Here is a 7,502-nt window from a genome sequence, read left to right as displayed (position 1 = left end):
CTACATAATGGTACATCCATTAATAATTGTTCAAGAAATTCTAAGGCAGAAAAAGAGCAAAGGCAACCTTTGTGATTAGTTTTCCTTTCAGAACATGTAGAAATAAATTTTGCCTTGACTTTCATTCCTTGGTATCTATTTTTTTCCCTAACTGATCAACTCTAGATCCTAGGGAATATAATTATTTTGTGTAGTATTGATTAAGAACAAGACATGTATCTAACTGATAGAGGGAAGAAAGACAAAGGAGAAAAGATTGTGTCCACTACAATCTGCTATTTTTAGATTGGCTAGGAAGCACTATTTGGCTGCCTTTGCCTATCTTATTTGGCAACTCTTGAGCCTGCATCTTTCAGAAGCTATAGAAGCTTTGACTGTGGAAAAGTAGATTTCTTTGATTTTCCAGACATATATTCTAACCAGCATCACCACAGACAATCTGGAGGACATTGACTGTAAGTAAAATAATGGATGTTTTCATTTAATGCAGTGGGTATGGGCAACAGATACGGGCAACATCAGATACTCTACCTCTGCCTTGATGGGGTGAGGAAGCTGTGAACCTTCTGTCCTAATTTGTTTTTCATCTATTATCAAGAATGGAGAGAAAGATGTGAATAATTTGCATGTATGTACTTGTGTCTGTGTGTGTGTGTGTATTTGTGTCATTTTTATGATCTTTTAGAATAAACACTTAGAAAAGAAAGGGAAAAATACAAATGCCAAGGGAGAAAGTACAAAATATGGAAATGAGAGATTTTAAGATATTGCACTAAGTTATGGATTTGAAAGCTAAAGAGGTAAATAGAGAAATGTAATTTTCCATTTACTTGGATAAAGGACATACTGTTGTACTCGTAATTCAGTTTCAAGTGAAAGTATGTGTGAAAATGATGATAAGATTGAACCAGTTTTACTTGTAGTTTGTATACAGAATTTTGAAGCATTTTTTCTATTACAGTATGTAACAACATTTTTATATGCCACATAGTGATATCTTTTGCCTATATTTTACTAACTCCCTATATTAATTTTTATTGTTATATTATCATTTTCTGTAAATGAAGGATTCCTTTTCCTCTGCGATCCTTTTCTTTTCTTTTTTTGTGCATCAAAACTGGGCAATATTTGTTTCACGTATCCAAGTTCAAATGAGGACAAAATGCGAAAATCAATATAATCTTCCATATCAACTAGTTGTGATCCTTTTCTTTTTAAAAAAACCTTTCATTATCTTTAAGTAGTTGTACAAAGGAATAATGAAGGATTTTATTAAATGAGTTAGCGTTAAGTGCTCAGTGGTTCTTAGCATAATTGATTATAAATATAATTAATATATGTAATACAGTTGTATGTATAATATAATTATATAATTTAATTACAATTGATTTTATCTGGTATTTTAACATTTGTGTATATTTGGATACAATTGTATCAGAAAGTTCATTTGAAGCCACTAGCCTTATTTTTGTTAGGTAACTGTTTTACACAGTTGTGCATTATGATGAAATTCACTTTTTCATAGCATATGCAGAGTTAATATTCTTTTTCTTGTACTTTTTATTTATTTATTTATTTTCTTGCCAATCCTGGGACTTGAACTCAGAGCCTGAGCACTGTCCTTGGGCTTTTTCCTCAAAGTTAGCACTCTGCCACTTGAGCCACGGCACTACTTCCAGCTTTTCTATGTATGTGGTACTGAGGAACTAAACCCAAGCACTCTACCTCTAGATCAAACTCCCGGCCCCTTCTATTCTTTATTGAGAAATTTTTACCTTGTAAGCTTAGTGTCACGTGTAATAGTAATAAACAACCATTTTGTTTATATTGCTTTATTTAAATTTGTAATATGAAATCAGTAATATACAGAAATAGCCATTTGGAATGACTTGAATGCAAACAAAAGTTTTGTTTTATAAGATTAATTTGCTCCTAAAGAATCTATAGACATAATGTTTTATTACATATATTAATATGTATGTATGACATACAAACCCGCAGCTTAATTTTTTTTTAATTTTTTTATTGTAATTAGTAAAAGGGTTACATGATATTTGCCAGATAGAAGGTGCATTAATTCACATGCATTGATACCCTTTCACATGTCTTGGTTCCCATTTCCCTCCCCCCCACACCCCCCCACCCGTCTTGGTTTTCCCCCCTTCCCTATCAAATTTCAAATATCCAAATACAAATAAATTCAATATATCAGATAACAATGTGAGATACTATACCAATATGAGATAACCAAGGGACAGCAAAGGAGATGAGAGACAACATAGTACATTAAGGACAACAATCATTCATTATATGGCTTTTGTTTCAATATCCTGGAGGTCCATTCAATTAGCTTCACATTATATAGCCTTATGTATCAAGATTTTGCTCTATTGCAAATCTCTGCTAGTAGAGCCCAAGGTTTCTACTGATTATGACGAATGAGGGAAACCATTGAGCCTAAGTTCCTTTGAGTCTGGCTTACTTCACTTAATATGATTTTTTCTAACAAATGGGGCGATGTCATTCTTTCTGACAGCAGCATAGAATTCCATTGTGTACCACAACTTGTTGATCCACTCATCAACTGAGGGTCATCTGGATTGGTTCCATATCTTTGCTATGGTGAATAGTGCTGCAATGAACATGGTTGTGCTAGTGGGTTTAGCATGTCCTTGTTTCTGGATGGTTGGGTAAATGCCAAGTAGTGGAATTGCTGGGTCATAGGGGAGTTCTATGTTTAGCCTTTTGAGGCACTGCCACACTGCTTTCCATAGTGGTTGAACGAGTTTGCACTCCCACCAACAGTGTAGTAGTGATCCCTCCTGGCCACATCCCCTCCAGCATCTGTTGTCATTCGTTTTCCTGATCCTGGCCATTCTAACTGGAGTGAGGTGGAATCTTAGAGTTGTTTTGATTTGCATTTCTTTTATGACCAGAGATGTTGAGCATTTCTTCATGTGTCTATAGGCCATTTTTGTTTCTTCTTCAGAGAAGACTCTCTTTAAGCCTTTGGCCCATTTTTTAATGGGATGGTTGTTACTTTGGAGGTTAGTTTTGGAGTGATTCAATTTTTTGAGTTGTTGATATATTTTAGATATGAGGCCTTTGTCCGTTGTTTGGTTGGTGAAGATCTTCTCCCACTCTGTAGGCTTCCTGATTAGTTTACTAGCTATGTCCGTGCCATACAAAAGCTCTGCAGTTTAATGCAGTCCCACTTATCCAGCCTTTCTCTGATTTGTTGTGATTCTTGGTCCTTATTAAGAAAGTTTCGACCTGTGCCAAGGAGGCCTAGTGTATCTCCTATTCCTTCCTGTAAAGTTTTCAGTGTGTCAGCTTTTACCTCCAGGTCTTTGATCCATTTGGAGTTAATTCTAGTGCAAGGTGACAAAGAAGGATCCAGCTTTAGTTTTCTGCAGGTGCTTAACCAGTTCTGCCAGCACAACTTGTTGAAGAGGCTGTCTTTCTTCCATTCTATTTTTTTGGCTCCCTTGTCAAAGATTAGGTGGCCATAGGTCTGTGGTTTAATATCTGGGTCCTCAGTTCTATTCCATTGGTCTTCAGGCCTGTTCCTGTGCCAGTACCAAGCTGTTTTGAGAATTATAGCTCTGTAATAGAGTCTAAAGTTTGGAATTGAAATTCCTCCAGTGCTGTTCTTTCTGCTAAGAAGTGTTTTTGATATATGGGGTCTTTTATTATTCCATATGAAATTTTGGATTGCCTCTTCTATTTCTTTAAAGAATGACATTGGATGTTGATGGGTATTGCATTGAATTTGTAGATAGCTCTTGGCAAGATTGTCATTTTCACAATGTTGATTCTTCCAATCCAGGAGCATGGGAGGTTTTTCCATTTCCTTAGTTCTGCTTTAATTTCCTTTTTTAGGGTTTTAAAGTTTTCGTCAAAAAGGTCCTTTACATTCTTAGTTAAGCTAATTCCTAGGTACTTTATTTTCTTTGAGGCTATTGTGAAAGGAGTTTCTTTCCTGATTATTGCCTCGTTCCTCTCACTGTTGGCGTAAAGGAAGGCAGTTGATTTTTGAGGGTTGATTTTATAGCCTGCTACTCTTCCAAAGCTTTGAATCAGCTCAAGGAGCTTGGGAGTAGAGTCTATAGGATTCTTTAAAAACAGAATCATGTCATCTGCAAAGAGGGATAGTTTTATTTCCTCTTTCCCTACTTGGATCCCCTTTATGCTTGCTTCTTGCCTTATTGCACTGGCTAGGAATTCTAGTACTATGTTAAAGAGTAGTGGAGAGAGTGGGCATCCTTGTCTCGTTCCTGATTTTAGAGGGAATGGCTTTAGATTTTCACCATTAAGTGTAATACTAGCAGTAGGCTTCTCATACACAGCCTTTATTACATGGAGGAATGTTCCATGGATTCCTAGTTTCTCCAGAGCTTTTAACATAAAGGGGTGTTGGATCTTGTCAAATGCCTTTTCCGCGTCTATTGAGACAATCATGTGATTTTTGTCCTTGCTCCTGTTGATGTGTTGAATTATATTAATTGATTTGCGTATGTTGAACCAGCTTTGCCTCCCCATGATGAATCCAGTTTGATCATAGTGTATGATTTTTTTGATGAGTTGTTGTAGACGGTTGGCCAGTATTTTGTTGAGAAGTTTTGCATCGATGTTCATCAAAGATATAGGTCTATAGTTCTCTTTTTTTGATGAATCTCTGTCTGGTTTGGGGATGAGGGTTATACTGGCTTCATAGAATGAGTTTGGTAAGGAACCTTCATTTTCAATTTCGTTGAAGAGCTTGAGGAGTATTGGTGTGAGCTCTGCTTTGAAGACCTTATAGAATTCAGCTGTGAATCCATCTGGCCCTGGGCTTTTCTTAGGTGGAAGTTCTCTAATTGCCATTTCTATTTCAGAGCTTGAAATAGGCCTGTTGAGTTGGCTTAGTTCTTCTTGGTTCAGTGTGGGTATGTTAATATTGGCTAGGAATTCATCCATTTCATCTAGATTCTCAAATTTGTTGGCATAAAGGTTGGAGAAGTATTCCCTCATGATATTCTGGATCCTGGTAATTTCTGTCGTGATATTACCATTTTCATCCCCGCAGCTTAATTTTAATTATGTTTTAAAGTTCAGGTGCCAGTAATTGTATATAGAGATTCCCTTCTTGTTTGTTAAACATGACATTTGAAATATGATGTAAAAATCAATGTTAATAAAATCTTTAATTAAAAAAACCTTCATGAATCATTTGTCAAGTATTTTATAGTTTACAAAGAACCTTTCCATACTTTATCACTTAATATCAATATTAATAGCCCTATTAGGTAACTCACTGTTTTATACCTGAGAAAACTTAAGTTCACGGGTTGAATCTGTGTGTGACTAGCATGGGTTTTAATAAGAGATTAAATCCACTAGAAGAGCATCTATAGAAATGATGCTTACATAGTGAGGGATCTTGTAAAATATCCTACAGAGTCCTTTCAATTCCTTATTTCCATGGTTCCTATAGTTTTAGAGAAGCATATGGAACTCCCTTGGAAGATCTGGATTTATTCTTTGTTGGGCTTGAACAAGTAAGTCAGCCTCACTAAGCCACAGTCCTTCATCTGTTAACACAGAGATAGTTTTTAAAAACTTCCAGTGTTATTGAAAAGATGAAAATGTGTGGAAAGAAGCAATGCTCTTATCTGCTTCATGTTAGAACTTTTGTGAGAATGTGTTCTTCCAAATACAGAACTCTTTTCTATCGCCCACGCTTGCCCAGTGGAGCCATGGCCTGGAAGGGGGATACAGTAATCACCAAACATTTTTGGTGAATTAGGAAATTCATTTGGTGATAGGTAATTCATTGAAGGTATTAGAGAGGGAGGAATTGGGTAGAGGAGAACCCATCAAGATATTTTGACAGGGAAACCCAAATCACAAAACAATAGAGTGGAAAGGGAAAAAGCCACACTAGAAAGGAGTATGCCATCTAGCTTGGAAAGAGTGAATACCATTTGACTAAATCATGGACACATAGTTTAAGGACCAAACTATGTTTCCAGGATACATGATGCTTTCACCATCTCGTGGCTCCCCAATGGAGATTCCAGTGGCAGAGTGGAGTAGCTTACATTGAACATAGGCTTCATATTCTTTTAGTGGTCCTAGGTTAAAATTTTGATTGTGAAACTTGCTGTCTGATTCTGGAGTAGTTATTTAACATTCTTGTGTTTCTTTTGTTAAATGAAGGTGATAATTTTTTTCTTATGAAGTTACTTTGTTAATTCAATCAGCTATATATGTAAGGTATTAGTGTTTCTCGTTTGTTACTTTCTCTACCAACAGAAAAATATAAGATCTGTGTGAGCAGTGCCTTTGTTTTGTCTGTATTTGGTATACAATGTATAATAGATCTTAAAATATTTGTTTGAGCAAATGAATATGTCAAAGTACTTATTTATCACAAGTCTATATATATACTGAATGATATGAGGAAAACAACCTCAGTCATTACCAGATTTTATGATCAATCCTTGTTTAAATTTCTATTTTATTGTCCAATCAGTTAAGTAACATTTACTGCCTGTTGTTTTATGTCACTATTTGCATTTATTTATGATCATGGAGTGTCCAATGCTATGCTTGTAGTATTACTGAATTGTGGAATAAAAACTTATGAGTAATCAATCTATTCTCTGACAGCTTGAAGAATCCTTTCCGTGGTCTCTACCAATCCCAATTGTGTATTACAGTATGGTGTTGGGAGGAGCGAGGTAGAAGAATGAACTAGGGAAATTAGTTGAATGCAGGCAAGAATACATTGTATATGCTTCAGAATGGAGAAAAATAAGGGTAGGGGTGGGCTTAAGGGGAGAGAAGATGTTGAAGGCGTGACAGATCAAGATGCATTGTGTACATAAACTACTTTGTTGAATAGCCAAAACATTTAATACATAATATAAAAATTAAAGTGAGAGAAGGGATGAGTTGGGAGGGATGGTTCAGAATGTTAAAAGGGGAAACACTGATCAAAAGGCATGATATTCGGGCTGAGAGTTTGGCCTAGTGGTAGAGCGCTTGCCTAGCATGCAGGCTCAATTCCTTGGTACCACATACATAGAAGCTCAAGTGGTAGAGTGCTAGCCATAAGAAGAGCCCAAGGACAGTGCTCAGGCCCTGAGTTCAGGCCCCAGAACTGGCTAAAAAAAGGGGGGGGACACTATATTTATAAACTGCTGTGTTGAATAGCAACTCCTTTGTACTGCTACTTAAAGAAAATACAAAAAGAAAAAAAACTAAAAAGGATGTCTGAGAGCTGGATATTGTTGTGCACAGCTGTAATCACAGCACTGAGAAGGTTTAGGCAAGAAGACTGAGAGTTTAAGGCCAGCCTGGATTATGGAGAAACTACATTGTGCGTTATTGGACTACATAAACAGAGATTTGTACTTGATCATTGTGATCCGTAAATGAAATTAATCCTTGATAGTGGTAAGATTTGGGTAGAAGATGAAGAAATATTTTTTCAATTGTCGTTTGTCAAATGAAAG

At 36.1% G+C, this 7,502-nt stretch overlaps 1 protein-coding gene across 1 annotated transcript in view; it reads left to right on the top strand.

Annotated features, from left to right (window-relative positions):
* Positions 1-364: 364 nt before the first annotated feature.
* Slc4a4 (solute carrier family 4 member 4) overlaps positions 365-7,502 on the top strand; it is a 434,785-nt gene continuing 427,647 nt past the window's right edge. The window contains exon 1 of the mRNA XM_090343451.1: positions 365-455. The gene's annotated coding sequence lies outside the window, so the exon portion shown is untranslated. The remainder of the gene's footprint in view (positions 456-7,502) is intronic.

The sequence above is a fragment of the Megascapheus bottae genome, chromosome 13, assembly GCF_031878675.1.
Source record: "Megascapheus bottae isolate mThoBot1 chromosome 13, mThoBot2.hap1, whole genome shotgun sequence".
Classification (NCBI taxonomy): Eukaryota; Metazoa; Chordata; class Mammalia; order Rodentia; family Geomyidae; genus Megascapheus; species Megascapheus bottae.
The sequence above is the reverse complement of the archived record's forward strand: the minus strand, read 5'-3'. Positions and strand labels throughout refer to the sequence as shown.